The sequence below is a fragment of the Nycticebus coucang genome, chromosome 7 (genome assembly GCF_027406575.1).
Source record: "Nycticebus coucang isolate mNycCou1 chromosome 7, mNycCou1.pri, whole genome shotgun sequence".
Taxonomy (NCBI): Eukaryota; Metazoa; Chordata; class Mammalia; order Primates; family Lorisidae; genus Nycticebus; species Nycticebus coucang.
Genome location: NC_069786.1, coordinates 121,226,070 through 121,247,715, shown reverse-complemented (window position 1 = coordinate 121,247,715; position 21,646 = coordinate 121,226,070). Strand labels below are relative to the sequence as shown.

The window sequence follows — 21,646 nt, the reverse complement described above, 5'->3', positions numbered from 1 at the left end:
CACGTGGACGTCCTCTCACACAGACGCAAAGGCAAAGTTTCTCTGGAGAACATTACGGCATCTCAACCTCTGATATTAAGACTCTCAGCATCCAGATTGGTGTGGAAGAGACAGAGGTCAAAATAAGAAGCAGCCAGAGCAAGGCCAGGGGAGAGCCCTGACCGGAAGACCAGCCCCCACCCAAATCAGCTAACCTTAAAATACAGCAACAACATCAGCTAACGGTTACACGCACTAGACCTTATACCACCTGCTTCACATGCACAATCTCATTTAATTCTTTCATCTACCTTTGCTTTAGATGTATTCATCTTAACCTGCAGATGAAAAAATTAGGGTTCAGAGGTGAAAAATACATTCAAGATTACACCTGCAGGAATTATGGATAATGCACTAAAGATTACGCAGAGTTCAGACCAGGTAGTCTCACTCCAGGGCCCAGTCTGGAGAGCACCGTACTCCAAAGGGTGATGACACCCTGTCTGGAGGTGCAGAGGCAATGGCTAGTGTGGTGGAAAGCTGCCTAGGAGTCCTGGGGGAAAGTGCAGGGCCAACACCCCAGGAGGGAACAGGGCACCCTGTCATGCCTGCTGGGACTTGGACCTGGTCTAAAACCTCAGCAGGAGCCCATATACCAGAGTCTGGCCTGATTTCCTTGCGTGCATCCATTATACAGACTGTCACCCGCCAGCAATGACAGGTAAGCCTGGAAACACAACAGCAGCCCCAGACCATGCTCTGTGTTTAGCCCTGGACCTAGATTAAAAAGTCACCAAAGAGTCCCTGAGCCTTCTGTGTTCTTCTTATGTGAGCTACAGCCCCACTCATAACCAGCATTCTGGGTTCCCAATCGCTGTGTCCACCTGGGTTCCTGATGGGTCCTCCAGTCCCTGCTGGATCAGAATCCAGCCCATTCCTGCCCCTGCCACTCCCCAGTGAGATAAATCCTGTCCCTCAGTCCAGCAGCCATTGGTCAGTTGTACTGGTTCATTCCAAATGCACCTTGAACTCAAAATGTGACTGTCCCACCACAACCACTCGGAGATCTTACTAGCCTACCCTTAGCCACCAAGCTGAACCACTTGACTCCTGAAACCAGGCCAGATTAAACCCTGTCTCATCTGGTAATTGAGGTGGCCAGCTAACTCCCTTGGGCAGATCCCCTAAAAGGTCACTCCATCAACTAATTCCATCGGCCCCCATGGCCCTCATCTAGACTGACCCGGCTTACTCCCCATCACAACCAGCCTGTGGATTTGAGGGAATCTCACTCACCTGAAACTTTGAACATGTCCTCCTAGCACAGGAAGAAGAGCAGTCTCCATTTCTACGGATTGGCTCTACGTGATATGGGGCCGGCTCTGACGAGTGTTCACCCATGCTCACGGCACTTAGCTGCAGCACAGGCCACCAGGCTACGAACCAGTGCGAGCCCCAGCAGAGGCCTGCCTGATCGCACACGCTCAGAGCTCACAACTGACGTGCCCCACTCTCTCCTGCACGCTCCCCACTTTCAGGCATCTGTACCAGATGATCCATTATTGGGGGCCTGCCTCTCCTCACATCTGCTCCAGTTTTCCCCAAGGTGTCTGCTGGTTTTTCCCAGTTTGAAACCACATCTCTTCCCTGCTCATTGTTTTTCAAAGATGCAGTCATGAAAGCTCTTTCTGCAGCTGGCCCTTTGGACCACCACGTTGGTGGGACGCTGCTTCATTCAGGTGCTGGGCTGCTCAAGCTGATCACTGGATCACTCTAGGCAATGCTCCCAATAGCCCCAACCTGGCTGCTGCCCAGTAACTATCAGAGGCTGGGGGGAAACAGTATTTCTGGAGGTCTGTGTTGGTGTCTCTGGCACCAAGGCAGACAACCTCAGGATGAAGGATGAGCAGAGTCTACAAACAGGAGTCATCTCTATTTGTACAAGAATTGTTTAATGTGCATTTTACTGAAAAGAGGGTATATAACTCTGACCAGGTCCACTTTTTACCCACCTTTCCTGAGTCCTATCAGTGTTGTCTCTGGAACTTAGCTCCATGAGTATTGCTCCCCCATCAGCCTGGTCCCAGCTCTTAGAACTGCTGCCATTCCCTCCAGGTGGTTTCCTGACCTATGCTCTTGCCTGCTTCCCACAGCAAGACTCAACCTACAGCCCAAATGCAAACGAAAATGCAAATTTGATTGGGATAACCATTAACTTGAGAGTGTTCTAGACTTCTACTAAAATATGTTGGCATTTACTGCTGAATACCCTCCCCTTTGCTCTGCCCTCTGAGGAAGTTCTGCTTCTGCACACCCAGTTCCAATGATTGTTGTAGCCTGAACAAGACAAATGTAAGAAGAGATGGAACCTGGAGAGATGGGGGGGAGGAGGAGGTGAGGCAATGGTGAAACAATGTCCACAAGGCCTGAAAGCTGGGGGAAGAATGCAGGCAAAGAGGGACGGGGAATGAAAGGAAAACTCCAGAACTGCTCTCGGGTAAGGGAGGAGAGAAATGATGGCTTTTAAGAAGTGCTGCTGTGTTATAAGCTGTATCTTCTATTTGTCAGTGTAGTGGGATGAATAGTGTACGCCCAAAATGCATGTACACCTGAAGATTCAGAATATAATCTTATTTTAAAATAAGGTCTTTGCAGATGCATCAGTGGTTACTAAGTAAAGATAGGGTCCCACTGGATCAGGGTGGGCCCTAAATCCAACTGCTACAGTTTGAATGGTTTCCCCTCCAAACCTCATGTTGAAATTTGATACCCAATGTTGGAGGTGGGACTTAATGAGAGGGGTTTGGGTCATGGGAGTGGCCTCGTGAATAGAATGATGCCTTCCTGTGGGACTGAGTTCACACTCTATTAGTTCCCCTGAGAGCTGGTTATTATGAAGGGCCTGGCACGTGCCCCTTCTCTCTTCCTTCGGCTTTGCTCCATGATCTCTGCACAAGCCAGCTCCCTTTCATGAGTGGAAGCAGCCTGAGCCCCTCACCAGATGCAGGTGCCCAATCTTGAACTTTACAGTCATCAAGAAACAAATAAACTTTTTTTCTTTATAAATTACCTAGCTTTAGGTATTCCTTTGTAGCAACACAAAACAGATTAAGACACCGGTACTGGTGGCCTTATGAGAAGGCTATGTGAAGATACAGAGAGACAGAGGAGACAGCCTTGTGAAGATGGGGGCAAACCCTGGAGTGATGCAACCACAAGCGAAAGCTTGCTGACGTTTCCTGGAAGCCAGGAAGAGACAAGGAAGGATTCTTCCCTATACCCTTCCAAGGGACTATGGCCCTGCTGACATCTTGATTTCAGATTTCTAGCCTCCAGAACTGTGAGAGAACATAGTTATATGCCACAAAACATGTCAGCCAACGATGGTCTGCATTAGATTATAATGATGGTAGGAGCTAGGTGGCATGACATCACAGCACAATTACTTTACTTTTTAATAAATTTAGTGTTGCCTAAGTATATAGTTTTTATAAAGTCTACAGTAGTGTACAGTGATGCCCTAGGCCTTCACATTCACTCACTTATCCAGGGCAATGTCTAGTCCGACAAGCTCCATTCATGGTAAGTACCCTACATAGGTGCACCATCTCTTATGTTTTATACTTTATTTTTACTGTATCTTTTTCATGCATAGGTAAGTTTAGACACACCATTGCATTACAATTGCCTACAGTATTCAACACAGTCACCTGCTGAACATGTTTGTAACCTAGGAGCCATAGGCCAGACCACGTAGCCTCAGTGTGTGGCAGGCTATACCACCTGGGTTTGTGTGAGTACATTCCACGATATTCACACAACAAAAAAAAATGCCTAGTAGTGTATTTATCAGAAAGCATCTTTAAGCAATGCATGATGGTAAATTTTTGTTGCCACTTAGTTTATGGTAATTTGTTACAGCAGGAGGCTAATATAGTTGGGTTGTGCTGCAGTAACGAATAAACCTTAAAAACTCAGTGCCTTGAAAAGGAGATTTTATTTCTCACTCACCCAAAATCTGCCGGCAGGTCACCAGCCTTCTTATATCTTGTAGCTACTTCATTTGGAAATATGACTTCCAAGGTCATTGCGTTGAGTGAAGTGAGGGCTAAAGGATCCTACAGAATGGTTAGAAGAAATCAGACATGGAGGCTGGGTGCAGTGGCTCACACCTGTAATCCCAGCACTCTGAGAAGCCAAGCCAGGTGGATTGCTTGAGCTCTGGTTTTAGACCAGCCTGAACAAGAGTGAGACTCCATCTCTACTAAAAACAGAAAAAACTAGTTAGGCGTAGTGAGTGACAGGTGCCTGTAGTCCTAGTTTCTCGGGAGGTTGAAGCAGGAGGATCGTTTGAACCCAAGAGTGCAACAGAGTGAGACTCTGTCTCAAAAAAAAAAGTCATTCCTGGAAATGACTTCCATCATTACCACCAAAAAAAAGTCATACCTGGAAATGACTTCCATCATTACCACACTGTCCCATGGTCCCAACCAAACTGCAAAAAAATCTGGTAAATATAGAGGAGCATGTAGATACTGGGTGAGTTCTAATGCTTCCTGCCAAAGATCCCCTTCAAAAGGCCCAGATAATGATATAATTTAATTGTCTTTAATTGCATTTCGTTGATAGCATTTTGCTCTTGAAAGCAATTCTATGGCAAGACTGAACCCTAAGGCTCCCAGAAGGAAATGGTGAGGTTGTATACTCTGGTCATTCTCAGATTAGAGCCCTTCATTGTTTCCCTTTTTTGTTTTAGGGTAGAGAGAACAATTCTCATTATTGTCTCCAAGATGTAGTCTACGTTATGTGGACCCTCTCAACCTCTCGAGTGTTAAAAGCACCACTCCTTCCTCTGTCTCTCTCCTCCTGTCCCACAGAACTTGGGATCACGCCCGAGCATCAGACTCCTTCCCACATGGAGGCTTTGCCTATGCTGTTATACCATCCCTAAGACACTTTCTTCTCCCTACATTTGCTTTCTCATACCCTTCACATACTGTTTGCTAAGTGAAATCTTACCTCTTAATACAACCCCTTTCCAGGCTTAATTGTATCTGTCATTTATTCTCATAGAGTTTCTTATACTTTCCCTTTTTCTTATAATTATAGTTTACCATTATCTGTACGTGTGATCATTTGATCACTGTCTCTCTTTCGCTGGTATATTTTAGTATCTATTTGTTAAAATGAATGAATGAATTCTGGAAAGGAAAGAGCCTAGGATCCTAAAAGAATTTAATGACTGCTTTAAAATACTGCATGTTCTTTTGGATGCCTTGGCTGCTGGTAAAAGAAATACTAAGTTTAAAATGCCAGGACAAGAAAGAATATTGACCTTATCAGACAAGGGGCCCCTAACTAGAGGGTTTCCCAGGAGAGTTAACTCAGTGACTAACAGCATTGAGGACCTCTGGCCTCTCAGTCTTTTGCCTCTTCTATCTTTACTTAGCATGTTGCCTGAGTTCTTCTTATGGCACAAGATGCTGCCATTCTGTGCATCAGATTGGAAGAAAAGATCTCTTTTTGTTTGAATCTTTTCTTGTTTTTATCATCTAGACAACCTTTCTCAAAAGCTTTCCCGATAACTGACTTCCCTCAAATCACTGAGCAGAATTAGATCATATTTTCACTTTCTAAACCAAGAATGAGCAAAGAGAATGGAACTATCATGGCTGTCCATGTTAGCCAGGATTTCCCCCTAAGACAGATTCCAGAGGGATGGATGGATCTCTGAACAAAATCCAGATTCTCCCAGCAGAATAGGAGATGATATTTATGGTAAACAACCATATCTGCTACAGACTGGTTGGCAGAGTATCATGAGCCCTCTACAGATGTATTGTCACATTTTTGTCTGAGTTTATAACTCATTAGGTGAACACCCATCTTGCTATGTTGATAGTTATTAGCTAGAATGCGGTATTGAGATAATTATATGGATGTGGTATGGTACAGGGTACATTTTTCTCTGAATGACAGGCAGGAGGCATAAAATATTACCTAAGTGTATGTACTGGAACCCATAAAAACCTCTTCTCATGAGTAAATCAATTAAGCATTCAGGAAATGGAGACATAGGGATAAAGAGGGACTAAGTGGATCCTTGCTTACCTATGGACAAAATGTATGAGTGTTCCCTGCCTCAGTAGCAACAATCATACATACTATCCATACAAACCCATCCTGGTTTCTAGATTCCAGTGAAGAAAATGGGGTAGATATACACAATGGGTAGTATTTGGCAATAGAAGAGAAGGAAATAATGTCATTTGTAGCAATGAGGATGAAACTAGAGGTCATTATGTTAAGTGAAATAACCCAGGTACAGAAAGACAAATACTGCACATTCTCACTAGTAAGTAAGAGCTAAAAAAAAAATTGATCTCATAAAAATAGAGAGTAGAATTGTGTTTATTAGAGGCTGGGAAGAACAGGGAAGGGGGAGCAAAGGAAGAAATTGGTTAACAGATACAAAATTACAGGTAGATAGGAAGTATAAGTTCTAGTGCCCTGTATCACTGTAGAGTGAATATGTTTAACAATAATTTATTATATTATTTTGAAAAAGCTAGAAGAAAGCATTTTGAAGGTTCCCAACACAAAGAAATGACAAATGTTTAAGGTGATGGATATGCTGCTAATTTCCCTAATTTGATAATAACATAGTACATTGTATACATGTATCAAATATCACTCTTAATTCCCTAAATACATACAATTATTATGCGTCAACTAAGAAGAAAAGGGAAAAAATACTTCCTCACCAAAAAATGCACGTATTATTTGAAAGGAAGTGAGGCTCACACCTGTAAACATAGCACTCTGGAAGGCCAGGGCGGGGCGGAGGGGCAGGGGACGCGGATGTCTTGAGCTCAGGAGTTTGAGAGCAGCCTGAGCAAGAGCAAGACCTCATCTCTAAAAATAGCCAGCATCCTGGCAGGCGCCTATAGTCCCAGCTGCTGGAGAAGCTGAGGCAAGAGGATCACTTGAGCCCAAGAGTTTGTGGTTGCTGTGAGCTATGATGCCACACACTCTACCCAGGGTGACAAAATGAGACTCTGTGTCAAAAATAATAAGAAAAGAAAAGAAGAAAGAAAGAAAGAAAGTGTTGCTAGTGTTGTAACTGATTTACCTCTAGAATGAGGAGGCACAAGGCCGGGAACTTTTACGGGTAAAAGCAAGGCCAAGAATTTATGGGGTTTCCCCAGAGGCAGGAAGTGGGGGAGCCTCACTTTGGAGCCTGTGTGAGAATGTGGAAGGCCCACTGGGCAGTGAGGAAAGAGGAGAAACATCAGAGAACTGAGGCCAAGTGTGGGTGAAAGGCTCACCCTCCTGGATGCCCCTGCAGGGGCTTCTGCAGGTGATTACAGACAAGCCCAGGAAAAAAGAAGCGAGAAGCAGGAGTCTGGAATCTCACAGCTGTGCCACATCCTGGTCACTTGGCTCTGAAGCCCCTCTTCCTTGTCATTCTTTCAAACCACAAAATCTAAATTAGATATAACACTGGTCTCAAAAAGACCAAATGTACTGAAAGCACTATTCCCATTTCTTGTATGCAACATGGGATACTCACGTGGCAGCAGAGTCAGGAAATCTAAGAATAATGACACTGACAGCTGTTGACTAAGGGCTTTCTAGGTGCCTTTTACGTATTTTTTATTTTAGCCTCTCAGCAAGCCTGTAAGATAGTGTTACTGCTCCTTTAACAGCAAATAATTTGAGACTCCAAGATAGTCAGGGAATTCTCAAGATTTCAGGCTGGCAAAGAGGAGAGCCTGGATTTGAGCACTGGTCTATCCGATTCTAAGCACAGACGGTTCACCAATTATCCATGTGAGCTCTTCATTTACCTAGGCAACCTTGAGCAAGTCTGTTGGGTTCTTGAATCCCTGCTCTTTTGTATATTATACATGCAAGTTTAATCCGTTTTCTTAAATTTTAACGTTCACATGACTCAACTGGGGACCTTATAAAAATGTAGATTCTGATGCAGTAAGTCTAGGCAGGACCCGGGGTCCCGCATCAGCAATAAACTTCTGGGTGATGTAGATACTGTCAGTCTAAAGACCATATATCTTCAGAAGCAAGGGCTTAGACTACATCAGTGTTGAGATACGTGTCCGTAAGTGACATCTGGAAGGCTGTTAAACAATTCAGATTCAGTTGGATGTCAAATGAGTACTTTTGGGGATAGCTTCCCAGGTATGTTCTATTTTATTTTATTCTATTCTATTGTGTTTTACTTATTCATATATTTTTTTGAGACAGAGTCTCAGTTTGTCACCCGTGGCAGAGTGCCATGGCATCATAGCTCACTACCTGTGGCTCAGTGAGTGGGGTGCTGGCCCCATGTACCAAGGGTAGTGGGTTCGAGCCCAGCCCCAGCCAAACTGCAACAACAAAAAAATAAAAAATAAATTAATAATAATAAAAAAAAAGCAACCTCAAACTGTTGGGCTCAAGTGGTCCTCTTGCCTCAGCCTCCCCAGTATCTGTGGCCACAGGTGCCCGCCACAATGCCTGGCTATTTTTAGAGACAGATCTCCCTCTGGCTCGGGCTGGTCTTGAACTCCTGGGCTCAGGTAATCCATCCACCTTGGCCTCCCAGAGTGCTAGGATTACAGGTGTGAGCCACTGCACCTGGCCTCAGATACTGGAGAGGCTGAGGCAAGAGGACCACTGAGTTCAGTGACCTGTGAGGTGCCTTTCTCACTCTAGATATCTTGGAAGAGATGTTCAATGCTCAAATGGCACAGATGTCAAGAGTAAGGGATGATAGGAACAGTTAGCCAGCAGCTTACATCGCCCGACCTCCTTGCTTTTTACTTGCTTTTTCCTAGCACTTTTAGGGAAGAAATCTACAAAGCATCAACTGGAGAAATGAAGAGAATCCTCCAGGGGGCCTTTTATGAGATTATTGCTTAAAAAGTGACCATGGGTGTCTATATCTGGTATAATTCAGTAATTATATTCTTTAGTAAGAATCAGTTTTTTCCTCTGAGTTGCATAAAGACAGTAGCATCATTATCTTCATTAAATCCAAAATCATGTACAAGTAAAGGTGATGAGTGGACACAAGTGAAAGGGGGTGGGACACAGGGCCGTTCATCACGTGAGAAAGGCTGGTGGCCTGGAGCAGCGGGAGCCACTGCTCTACAGTACACAAGATACAGCACAAATCAGCTCCTGCTCTGCAGCCAGCTGCAGGGCTGGTTAAGCAACTGGCAATTTTTTAAAAATTTAATCTATTATTTTTAGAAAAAACTCAGAAGCTATCTTGAGAGTTTAAAGATATGAGAGTTTTATGTCCAAAAATGCCAAAAGTAATCTCCCATTCTGCATGCCCTTTTAAAATGTGATTCTATCCTTTCTCTTAGGATAGACTGAATTGTGTCCCCTAAAATTCAAACATTCAAGCCCCCCACCCAGCTCCCTAATGTGACTGTATTTGGGAAAAGGGTCTTTAAAGAGCTAATTAATGTTAAATGAGGTCATGAAGGTGAAGTGCTAGGCTGACAGGACCGATGTCCTTACAGGGAGAGGAAAAGACAGTCTGTAGTATCTTGTTATGGCAACTCAGGCTGCCTAATACATCTCTCATAAAGAGGTAGAGTCTACTTCTCCTAAATGAATCTGAGAGAGCCCTGTGACCTGCTGTGGATTGTGATCGCAGAAGTGACATTGTGACAAATCCCTGGCTAGTTGTTGAGAGAACTTGTGACTTTACTTTTCACCACCCTGGAGTCTTGAGCCATCAGGTAAAATTGTTACTGCTGGAAAAATCATGTAGAGAAGTATTTGATCTTGACATGCAAGGTAGAAAAGGTCAATGAAAATGGAAAAATCTGCAGAAAAGGGAAGACTGAGTGTTCCAGGCCGTCTCACTGAAGATTCACACATGCAAGTGAGGTCATCTTGAGTCTTGCAGGTGCATGAGCGACATCAAAAGACACAGGATGGATGGGAGATGAACCATCCTAGCTGAACCCTACCCAGCCAACCAGTAGAATCACAAACAAATACAATGGTTGTCCCACTAAAATTTGGGACAGTTTGTAATGCAATGCTACATGAATGATACAGGTAGAGTGAGAAAAAAGGTATTTAGGGCAGAATTCATCCAGAGAATGGTTTAAACAATGGCACAGTGGTAGAAAAATACAATATACAGAGGGTGCCAAGAAAATGTATATAAATTTTAAGAAAGAAAAAAGGTATTAAAATTGTAATACTCAATATATCCTGATAACAAAAAATGAACACAAGTCATGTTTGAGTGCCTCTTGTAATCGCACAAGTCAAACATGACTTGAAGATTACAAATTTAATCAGTTTTCCTTTCTTAAAATGCGTATCCATTTTTTGGCGCCCTCTGTATGTATAGGTGAGTAATTTTGATTGGGAACAAAGACAAAATGAGAAGATAATGGTAGAAATGTAAGTTGGGGTTAGACTGTGGAGAATTTTCATTGTAATACATTTTTATTAAGCATTTGCTTGTGTGAGACACTAAGTCTTTTCATATATTACCTACTTAATCCTTACATAAAACCCCATGAAGGAGGATGGGTGGAGAGAGGGTAATTGGTGGGACCACACCTATGGTGCATTTTACAAGGATACATGTTAAATCTACTAAGTGTAGAGTATAAATGTCCTAACATAATAAGAAAATGAGGTGAAGGCTATATTAACTAGTTTGATGCAAGTATTTCAAATTGTATATAAAACCAGCACATTGTACCCCATAATTTCATTAATGTACACAGCTATGATTTAATAAAAAAAAAATCCCTATGAGTAGGTTATTTTATTATCCCCCATTTTACAAAGACAGAAACAGAGGCTCACAGGTTAGATTACCTGAAAACAATTACACAGAGGTGAGACGTGGACTTGTACACAGGCACTCTAACTCCAAATCTGTGCCTGTAACCTCTACAGAAGATTGCCTACACTGAGATATTTGGACCTTCCGGAGAAACATGGAGTTATTTTAAGCACAGGATGGCATGGCTGACACGGAATTTTAGAAAGACTAAGTTGGCAATTGTGGACAGAATATGGAAGTTGGGAGATCCCCTAAGGTGCTATTGGGGCGCTCTAGTTATAAAATGATAACAGTCTGTACTAGTTTGAAAAAAATGGAAAAGGAGGTGAATAAGAGGGATTTGGGAAAGACATTATTAATAACACCCAGGGAATGTCTGGATATGAGACACATTTTTTAAGAAAGGGGAGAAGCCGGAACTCATCCCATCTTTCTGGCTTTTGCTGACCGAGCGAGCAGTCATTTCTGTAAAACACATAAAGTGCACAAGAGGAGGAACTGGCATGGGGACGAAGAGAATGAAGTTAGTTTTGGACCTCTGAGGTGGGAAGTGATGGTGGAACATTATCTGGAGGCTCTTGAAGATGTCTGCGTGGGACCTTGGGACAGTGGTTAAAGCCAGCTGTAGATACAGGCTTGGAATCATCCACAACTAACCATTTTTACACATCCAGGGTGGATCATGGAGGAGTCCTTGGCTGCAAGCAACAGAAACAAAATCTGGCTAACAAGTAGAAAAGGTTCACAGAAACAAAGAGTCCACAGAGGACATCTACTTAGAAGAGGCAGGGACAAGGGCAGCCCAGAGGTCCAAATGGAAGGAGCTGCTAATATCATCAAGATGGAATGAGTCAGCTCCGTTTCTCTTTCTACTCCTTTTGAGATTCAAAGTACTGAAAGGGAATCCAGTCAGCTTGGTCACCAATGCAACAGTCCCAGAAATGAATCGTATAAGTGAACTGTTAGAACCAGTCTCCTTTCCCCTGGTTTAAACAACCTTACCTAACAGCATTTGCATCTATAATGTTGTGTAACAAGTAACCTCATGGTGTAATGTCTTTTAAATAGGAGTTAGATAGGAGGAAAAGCAACCACAATTATTATCGTAACATCCATCAATCTTCCCCAACAAAACACCAGCACCCCTTTGGGAGCTAAGGACAATTTTTACTTAAATACAAGGTTATACTGTTTGGGTGCGCAGGCAAGCGGTGGAGGTGGGGTAGAGACAAAAAGAACACCTTGTCTTTGTGTTCTTTCCTAACAAAATGGCCCATAGAACAGGAGAAGTGAGCCCACTATCAAAAGACGAGGCAGGGGTCCCAGGGGAATAAATGCTAGATGGCCATATATCAATCAATGTTCACTCCATTGAGAGAAAGTGTGGAGAAGAGAGGGGAGAGCTGAGTCAATAGCTAGTGCCCAGCTATTGCAAGAGAAATATTTAATGAGGACAAGATGAAGGGAAGCCAAGGAAATGGAAGAGAGAATAAGCAGAGGAGTTTCTTAAAAATGGGCAAAACATGAAGGTTAAATGCTGCCCAGGGATCCAAGGTAATGAGGAATGATGGAAAACTGTGGGGTTGGTCCTGCAAGTTATTGGTGACTTTGATAAAGAAGGAGGGACAGAGGAAGTGAGGAAGAGCATGAGAGGGTAAGAAGATGGATTAGAGGCGTGGGGAGGACAGGAGGCCACATCTACCGTTTGGTCGTAACAGGAAGGAAAGGAGCCAGGATGTTGTTTGAAGGGGTCGGTATTACAGTGATTCTCAGAATTTGGCTGTTCCATCCTATCTGGTCAAATATAAGTAGAAAATAATACCCAGCCCAGAACTTAGTAACCGTCTTTTCTCTGAAGCTCTTGGTAAAAAACATAGTGACGACAAAAGGAAAGTGAAAATTGATGTTTCAGTTTAATCTGCTTCAGAAGTTACAGAAAGAGGAAATTGGTTTCATTTGACAGCTAACTTTAAAGGCAAAGAAGACGAATGTCTTTTATAAGGGGAAAAAAACCCCAAACCAATGCAACACTCCCAGAACCTAATTGTATAAATGAACTGTTATAATCAGTCTCCTTTCCCCTTGTTTAAACAATCTTACATAAACAGCATTTGCATCTACAATGTTGTGTAATAAGTAGCCTTATGGTGTAATGTCTTTTAAATAGGCGTTAGATAGAAAAGAAGCAACCACCACTATCTTATTACCATAACGTCCATCAGTCTTCAGACAAAACATCATTACCCCATTGAGAGCTAAGGACAGTTTTTACTTAAATACAAGGTTATACTGTTTGGGTGCAGTGAAGGTGGGGTGGGGGGATTTTCATTTATTCCAAGGCATTCAACACTGGACCTCTTCCAAGAGAGAGGAAACAAGACTAAATAGATCATTTGTTTTATTCTGTTTGGGCATTTCTTGCATCTCTCCCAACTGTGGCTTATGGACACAAAGCCAAACTCAGAGTCTGGCTGGAGCTGGCTAAACTCCAGGTCAAAGGAATAAACAATTTGAGGCTCTATTTGAGGATTAAGGTGAGCCACACAATTGAAGGACAAAATGAAATTCTGCTGTGAATGTGAAGTTGCAAATAAAGAACCAGGTAGGAGCATTAAATGATTTGGTTCTCTCCAACAAAACTGCAGGGAAGTGTCGATTAGATACATATCTATAAGAAATGCATTCATTTCACAGAGGGTTACATACCGAAGGAGGAACCTGCAGCAGGTGGGCACCAGGGGACAGCCACCTAGTGATAGATGTCAAAGAGTCTGGTCATTTGAATGTCATGGGAAGTGTAGCTTAGATTATTGCTTCTGTCTCCTCTTGCCGGCATCAGGAAGGCCGGCCAACACCAGCCATGCACTCTTGGTGACAACTATAGTTGGTATTCCCAGCATATCCCCCTGGCAAAATGGGTCTTTGTCTTGAATCACTTTTCTTTGGGCGACACCCTTCATTGGTCCCATCCAATGTGCAAGGAAAGAGAAAGAAACATTAGAGGCTTGGCTTACTTAGTTTACCATATTAGTTAACACTGTCTTCTTATTTCAGAATTGACAAGTCATGCACAATCTTGTCCAAAATGTTCCTTTGACAAGTACTGGGGAGAAAAGTACCATGAATGTCAGTCATGAAAATATAACCAAAGAGGTAAGTCCTAAAGGCTTCCGAATGTTTGTTATAGATGAAGAATCTGAATGGGGAAAATAACAAGGATTGTCCCCCCCCACTAAAAATGATTGGCTCCATTAGGAGACTGAAACCCTTTAAAGTATGATGTTTGTACATTTCTCTTAAAATTTTGTTTAACTTTAGAATAAAACTAAAAACTCGAAATTATAAATAATTAACCAAAGTCTTTGAGATAGGAATCAGTGTATTGATGTTGTGATAGTAGATGATAGTTGTGCACAATGTTACCAGGGAGGAAAGCTTGAAAAAGTACATAAGGGACCTCTCTGGGTTATTTGTTACAATGGCATGGAAACCTATAATTATCTCAATGAAAAATTCTAAAAGTGATTGAGATTGAAATGAATACTGGGAATCCTGCACGCTTTCATAATCTGGCTTCACCTACATTTCCTGATTTTAGTTTGTTTCTCCAGTATTTTTGGAATGCCCCCCCCTCCTTTTTTTCTTTATTTTTATTTTTTTTCCTGGAAAAGGCGACTCCCAGCTTCCTGAACGCACTTAGCAAACTCATTCCCACCTCTGCTCTGCCCTCTACTCCAGCTCAACTTCTATGACTGGACCAAGCCACAATACTGTCAATGGAGGGGGACTTACCACCTCTAATAGTCATGAACTAATAGTTGGCTATTCACTCAGCCACCAGCCAGTCAACATGTATTAAGCAACTGCTAGGTGTATACTATGGCTCTAGTTACTAGGGATGGGGTAAGTTGAGAACGTTATTGAATTGGTTTCTCTTCCCTGCTCTTTGGAGCATATTTCATGAAGGGACAGTGGAAGAAAAATAACAGGAAAGTAGCAATAAATAAATAAAATCATGGTGAGCACTATGAAGAAAGCTCTCTGTTAGAGGGGAGGAAGTGATGTTAGCTCGAGTGGTCAGGAAAGCTTCTTAGAGGAGAGGGCGTTTGAGTTGTGACCTAAGGTGTAAGGAGGCAGTCAGGAGAAGACCCTGGAGCAAAAAGCAATATCGGACACCGGGAACAAGGAAAAAGGACGTACACGCTGCCCTGTAATTGAACATGAATATTCAACAGGACTGTAAAATAATTAAACAGTTTTCATTTTTTGTGGACTGCGTGTTCTTATCGTCACAACATTCCTTCGACAGGACCAGGGAGGACCTGGAGGCCAAACCTCCCTTAGCTTCTTTCCCTGTAAGAGAGACTCAGACTTTACACTTTCCTAGGCAGCCCCTCCCCCTTCACGTACACAGCATGGCACGGCCACCTACATGCCAACGGGAGATTGCAAACTCATCTTCCCAGCGGCTCTCATCAGGACAGGCAACCTTAATTCAGAGCTTGCGTCTAAGGAAATTTATCACATTCCTTCCTCACGGTTGGGGTCCTGGGCTAGCTAGGGAGGGTTCTACACCAAAGGCAACATAAAGTTGGGCCACTGCAAACCTAACTTGAAAAGGAGGACTGGATAGGAAGATCCAGCTAATAAAGCCCTGGGCGGGACAGTAATTTGTCGCCTTGCCTCCGGGGTCTGCGCCTCCCTGCGCACAGGGTCCCATTGGCTGTAGTTGCCGGCTAAGGAGGGCTGGATTCCCAGGACTCTGCGGGTACCTTACGCTGTCACCGCAGCCAGGAATCCAGTTTTCTGGATTTCCTTGTCTGCCATCTGCCTAAAGAGACCTACGCCGCTCTTCTACACCCTAGACAGGGAAAAGTCGGCTCTAGGACACCCCGCAAAGCCCCGGGAGGTGATCTGCCCTTTCCCGGCCGCGTCCTGGCACCGTTATTTCCATCACCCGGAGGGGTGGGCACTGTCCCCGGGCGCCCCCTGTCTCTCCCACGGGGCAGTCAGGACTACATGTATGCGTCTTAGGGACGCCCCACAAGCCCTTAAGTCCCCGCATCCCCCCCCCAACACACCCATTCCGGCGACCCACGTGCAACTCGGCCCGGGCTGGCACTGCACCTCGGGGTCGGCGCGGTCCCTGGCGCTTTCGGGACGCAGCCCCCAAACGGGATCCCCTTGGGGGCGGCCTCCCGGAGGTCGCGGGCGGAGTTGGGGCGTCCCGGAGCCCGGGCGCGGGGACGCGGCGGCCCGCTGGCACACAAAGGAGGCGGCGGGAAGGCGGGGCGGGCCGGGGGCGGGGGCGGCAGGAAGGGGCGGGGGCCAGCGCGGCGCGGCGGATAAAGCCCCCGCCACCGCGGCCGCCCAGCTCGCGCTGTGGGGCTGCCCGGGCTGCGCGGCGTCTGCAGGCGCCACCGCCGCCTCTGTGCGTGTTCTGACCCTCCTGGCCGCAGCCGCTCTCCCTCCCCAGACTCGCCGCCCCGCCGGGACCCGGCTCCCGCTCCGGCCGCGCCGCCCTCCGCGGCCGTCACCTGGGGATCCGAGCGCCAGGCGGTGAGTACGGGCTGCGCGGTCCCGGGCGCGGGAGGGGCGCGGCCGGCACTGTCCCCGGCGCGGGGGACGGTCCCCGGGGCTCCGCGCCGCGACCTTGCTCCCGGCCCCGAGTCTACTGGTCAAGCGCGACCCGGAGCGCCGGCGTCGAGGCGGAGGGAACTTTCTCAGCCTCCCTCTGACTGCCTCGGCCGAGGCTGGGTGCGCGCCCGGCTCGTCGGTCCCGCCCGCTGGGAACCCGAGTAGGACCCGGGCAGGGCAAGGCGGGGCCGCGCCGGCTTGGCGTCCAAATGTGCCCACAGCTGGGAGCCGCGGGGCCAGCCGAGAGAGTCCCCGAGCCTGGCGTGGCTTCTGCCGGTCCATCCGAGCTGGCGCCCGTGACCCTGAACCTGAGGAGCCCAGCGACTCCCGGGTCGCCCCTACCCCTTACTTTGCCTGTGCGCTGCCGAGAAGGGAAAGACAAACGGACTCTGCCTCGTTACTCCTGGCTGAGCAGCGTAGAGGTGTCCGGTGGTTTGGGGAGAGCCTTGGCCTCTGGCAACCTGTTTAACCCCGCAGAGCAGATCTTTGCTATTTTCATCCCCGGTAGCAATGGGAGTTGCGAGGCTGGTTCGGGTCTATAGGTAAAGTGAAAGTACAGTCAGTACTCAGAAATTCTAGACAGAACTGGCTATTTAATTTGCCCACAAACTGAGCAGGGAAGGCTTCTCTTACATAAACCAGCACTCCACCTTCAAGTATGGGGGAAGATGCTACTGATAGTTTTAGTGTTTCAATGAATGAAACAAAGTCTGTGTATGTGTCTTGTCCCGCAGGAGAAATCTCAAATGCTTCTCTGCCTTGCTTTGGCTACTTTGCCCAGAACGTTCTACTATTTAGCATCAATATTAAAAGGTGTGTTTGAAGGTTTAACTTCCTCTTTCAAGCCAGAAAGCAGTTTACTTCTCTGAACTGTTCTGGAACAATTTATGTGGTAATTTTGTACTTTGGAGATTTTATGTCAAAATTGAGCTCAGAGAACTGGAAGAAATGTCAGCCTGGCTAATTCGCATATCTTAAACCACGCTTAAAAAATTCAGGGTGCTTTCAATGCTATCTACATATCTAAATTAGTAATTATTTGCTGTTTAAGATACTTCATTAAAGTTTTGGGCTATGCAAATGAGTGCTATGCTAAATGACCTAAAGTTTCTTTGAACCCTCAACTCTTGATTCTTTATTCAAATAATGTTTGAAAATATTGTACAGTGCAGGGGAATTACTGAAAGCCATGAAAATGTCATCCATCTTTTATTCTAAAAACAAAATGGTCTATGCATAACATTTCTACCTCCCACGAACTTCACGTATTAATGTAATTTTAAAATTATTCCATCTACAAAAGACATTAATTTTTAGTCCCACACATGGGGATTAAATACTGGATTGTTGGAGGTACTGGAGTGGGAAAGCAGGTGGTGGCCTGGTGAGGTCCTTTGGCTTCCCCTCCATGTTGCCATCCTCCTTCAGCCAGTCTTCCTCCCACTGCCTGGGGACTTTGGCTCATAGCCTTTTCTCCTCCTCTTGTCCCAAAGTCTCTGTGGGGGATCTGGAGTCTAGATTCTCACTCTCTTGACCATCTGAAATCCAGTGACCTCCACCCACTCCAGCTACTAAGTCCTCTGACTACATCCAAATCTCATCCATGCCCAGAGATGCTCAGCTTCTGAAGTCAGAAACTCCAGTATCTTAATGTCTTCATCCCACAAGCCCCTTCTTTTCAGGTTGCAGACTGGGACTGCTGTTGTAATCTTCAACACAAGATACCGCCACTCCCTTACCTCCTTCAGGTTGGGCAGGTGACTTCACAGCCCATTCAGTTCAGAGAATAGCGGTCACCAGAGTCTTTTCACATCCTACCACTTTCCCCCACCTACACACTTTTCCATATTTACCCAGGTAGTCAATGAATCTCTGGCATCTACTGTGTTGGGGTACTTTGCTAGGTTCTCATATATGGTAAATGTAGCAGATCTTTTCTTTTTTTGGAGCTGTCATTCTTGTAGGAAAAAAAAAACAGACAGAAAGCAAACATAAGTATATTATACAATGTATGATTAAAAAATGAATAGGGTAGAATAACAGAAGGAAAATGAAGTTGGACAGGGAACTTAGAGAAGTTTGGAGAGAAGGCCTCCTTGTGGCAGTGACTAATGCCTCCAACTGTGCTCTGAAGCCCAGTGCCTCCCTGTGCTCAGGAATCTCACTCCTCTCATTTTTGTCAGCAGTCTCTCCCTAGGAACTCTCTTCTTTGTTAGCTGTATTTAAAAAATGCCTTACTCGCCCCCCTTGTCCCCGCATCCTCACCTCGCTCGTAGTGACCCCCTTATCTCCACAGGTCTCCTCTTGTTGCTCGGCTCTCTGCAAGCTGGCCAGAGTTTCTCCAAAATAGAAGACCTTGTGATTTCCCAAAAAAAGCAATCTTAGGGTTACTCACCAGACCTCTCTGGTATTGGGTGAGGCTCTGCCATTCCTTTCTGATGCTTTTTCCTTCCCTGGTTGCTACCTTCTGGTTCTCCTTCCTCCTCCCTGGCTTCTCTGCTACCGCCTGGGGTTACCCAGGGTTCCGTTCTCACCGCTCCTCTGCTCTGAAGAGTCTTTGAATAAAACATGTTCCCAAAGCTTCAGCTATGTCCACTATGAACTGAGTCCCAGATTGTGAGCATTCTCCTGAGTTCCATCTAGTTACCTACCATCAAGTGCACACATCCATGTCCTTAGGCAAAAAAAAAAACAAAACCCTGCAATAAGTCTAGAACTGATTTTAGTTTTCATCGCCCATCTAATATTCACTTCATTGTTAGCAAAGATTTGTTCCTGGCTTTGTTTTTTGGCAGTGGCTCAACCATCCACCCAGGTGTTGGAGCAGAAGCTTCACGTTGGTGCTGGGCCCCTGCACTGCCCACACCCAGACAGCTGCCAATGCTGGTTGCTTCTCTGTGCTGTGGAATCCCACAAACCTCTGGTTCAGTCACGCTGGCCCTGCCTTGCTTCAGAGTCCAGAAGGGGTGACACAGTGACCAGTGTGCCACTTCTAACTGGCAGATGTGTTGTTGGCAGAACAAAGTACACAAACATCGAGGTCATATTTATGAACCTAGAGATATCCCTGGATTAATAGTTTCTCTGACAAGTTAGAAGACCTGGAATAAGAGGCACGTGTCCCCAGGTGGCTGCACGCAGCTGGAGCTGAGTTTCCAGTGTCCATCTGTACCGGAGGTTGGTTGCCTTCTGGTTTCCCCTGAACCTGGGCCCTCATTTATAGAACCTTCTGGCTCCCGTGGACTTTGGGACTAATGACCCTAGGCCAAAATGACCACCAGCAGCCTGGGAATCTCTCCTGGCTTACTGTACGGTGCCCTGTGTCTAGTTTTGCAACTCTTCTAACTGCCTCTCACATTACTGCCAGTGAGACTTCAGCCCCCCACAGTCAAATCCGCTTGTGCTCTCCCTGATAAGAAGACAGCACCTCTTGATTTAGGGATATGCCCCGACTCTGAGGAGTGGTGATATCATCTCACAGGTTGAGGGTCTGCCTCTCTACCTTGTTGCCCCTGAATGTCTCAAGATGCTTTGAACTTCTGTAGGGTGGTTAATACAGATTTCTATTGTTACCTCACCTGTGTCAAGACTGCAGCCTCTGCTGTTTACACATCATTTCCACAGACCTCACCACCACCACACTTCCTCAACACCGCAGGTGGAGATGGGCAGGGTCGGTTCCATGTTGCAGACAGCAGTGGGGAGTCTGTAAATAGGAAGGCACAGGCTGCCCCAGGAGCCCTCAGCCCTTGAGTCACTCTGCTGCCTCTGGACAGTGCTGGCCCAGAACCCAAGTTCCTCTCAGCACACAGCTGAGGAACTTTCCGCAGTGCTCCACGGGCTCACCGGCCTGCTGGCCATTTGTAACCATCACCTGACTGGGTTGAAGCTTTCTTCAACCCCTTCCTACCTCCCTGCCCCATCTCCTCTCCGCAACCTTACCCTCTTGCAAACTGAGCTTCCTGTAGACTCAGCGGCGTACTGCAGTGCTGCCTCGCGCCACCGCCGCCTCGCCTTTGCTCCTCGGCCCTCCTGTCTGCACTTCCTTTCTCCTTCTGCATCCATTGTTGGGCTCATTTTCCCTTTTTCAAGACTAGACTCACCTGTTGCATCGTCCCTGGCAATCACTCCCCCGAGGCCTCTGTGGTGCACGACCTCCCCATTAGACCAGCGGTTCTCAACCTGTGGGTCGCGACCCCTTTGTAACAATGAAAATACATCCCACATATCAGATATTTACATTATGATTCATAACAGCAGCAAAATTACAGTTATGAAGTAGAAATGAAAATAATTTTATGGTTGGGGGTCACCACGAGGAACTGTATTAAAGGGTTGCGGCATTCGGAGGATTAGGAAGGTTGAGAACCACCGCATTCGACTGTAAGCTTCATGGAGTCATGCCATGTTTGATTTGTGCCAGCAACGGTGTGTGACTCAAAGACATCTAACAGACGTTTGAACTAAACCATATTTTCATTAGTTTAGCGCATGCTTTATGCAAGAGTGCATGAGATATTTCAGGCTTTAAGGGGGCTCTCCTCTCAGATCTCTACTCTTCCTTTTTTTTTTTTTTTTTTTTTTTTTGTGGTTTTTGGCCGGGGCTGGGTTTGAACCCGCCACCTCCGGCATATGGGACCGGCACCCTACTCCTTGAGCCACAGGTGCTGCCCTACTCTTCCTTTTAGTACTTCCAAATTTAGTGTATAGCTCCACACTTTAAAAGATTTTTGATCGACCAGGTCTTTTGAGATAGCTCATTACTTGGAGAAAAGCAGAAGTCTAATACAGAAGTGCTTCTGTGCCTGTTCACTTCTCTTATCTGAATCTTTTTTGGCTTGGCTCTGTCTTCCTCCAGGTCCGTCGACTTGGCTGCAGTCTGCATTTTATGGTTTATACAAAGTAGGATGCTTTCTGGTTTTACTTCCATTAACCTTCTTGGGTAATAGTATGACCTCTTGGTGACCCCTTTTAAGGTTTCTCGTTGTTCTTGTTGTTGTTTTGCTATGGTAGTTTTTCAGCTAACATCGTCAGCCAAGTGTGGTGGAAAAAGCAGGCTAAGAGAGGGTCCAAGGAGCCCTCAACAATCTGTATAGTTAGCCATCTGGCCCTCAGTTTCCTTTTCTGTACAATGGGTATTTAAAAATATATGATCTGAAAGGTGTCTTATTTTAAAAATCTTAGAATTTCTCAGCTAAA

The 21,646-nt window shown here is 45.5% G+C and overlaps 1 protein-coding gene across 1 annotated transcript in view; it reads left to right on the top strand.

Annotated features, from left to right (window-relative positions):
* The first annotated feature begins 16,139 nt into the window (after positions 1-16,139).
* The window catches only part of SERPINE2 (serpin family E member 2), a 60,069-nt gene continuing 54,562 nt past the window's right edge, over positions 16,140-21,646 (top strand). Inside the window, exon 1 of the mRNA XM_053597586.1 lies at positions 16,140-16,369. The gene's annotated coding sequence lies outside the window, so the exon portion shown is untranslated. The remainder of the gene's footprint in view (positions 16,370-21,646) is intronic.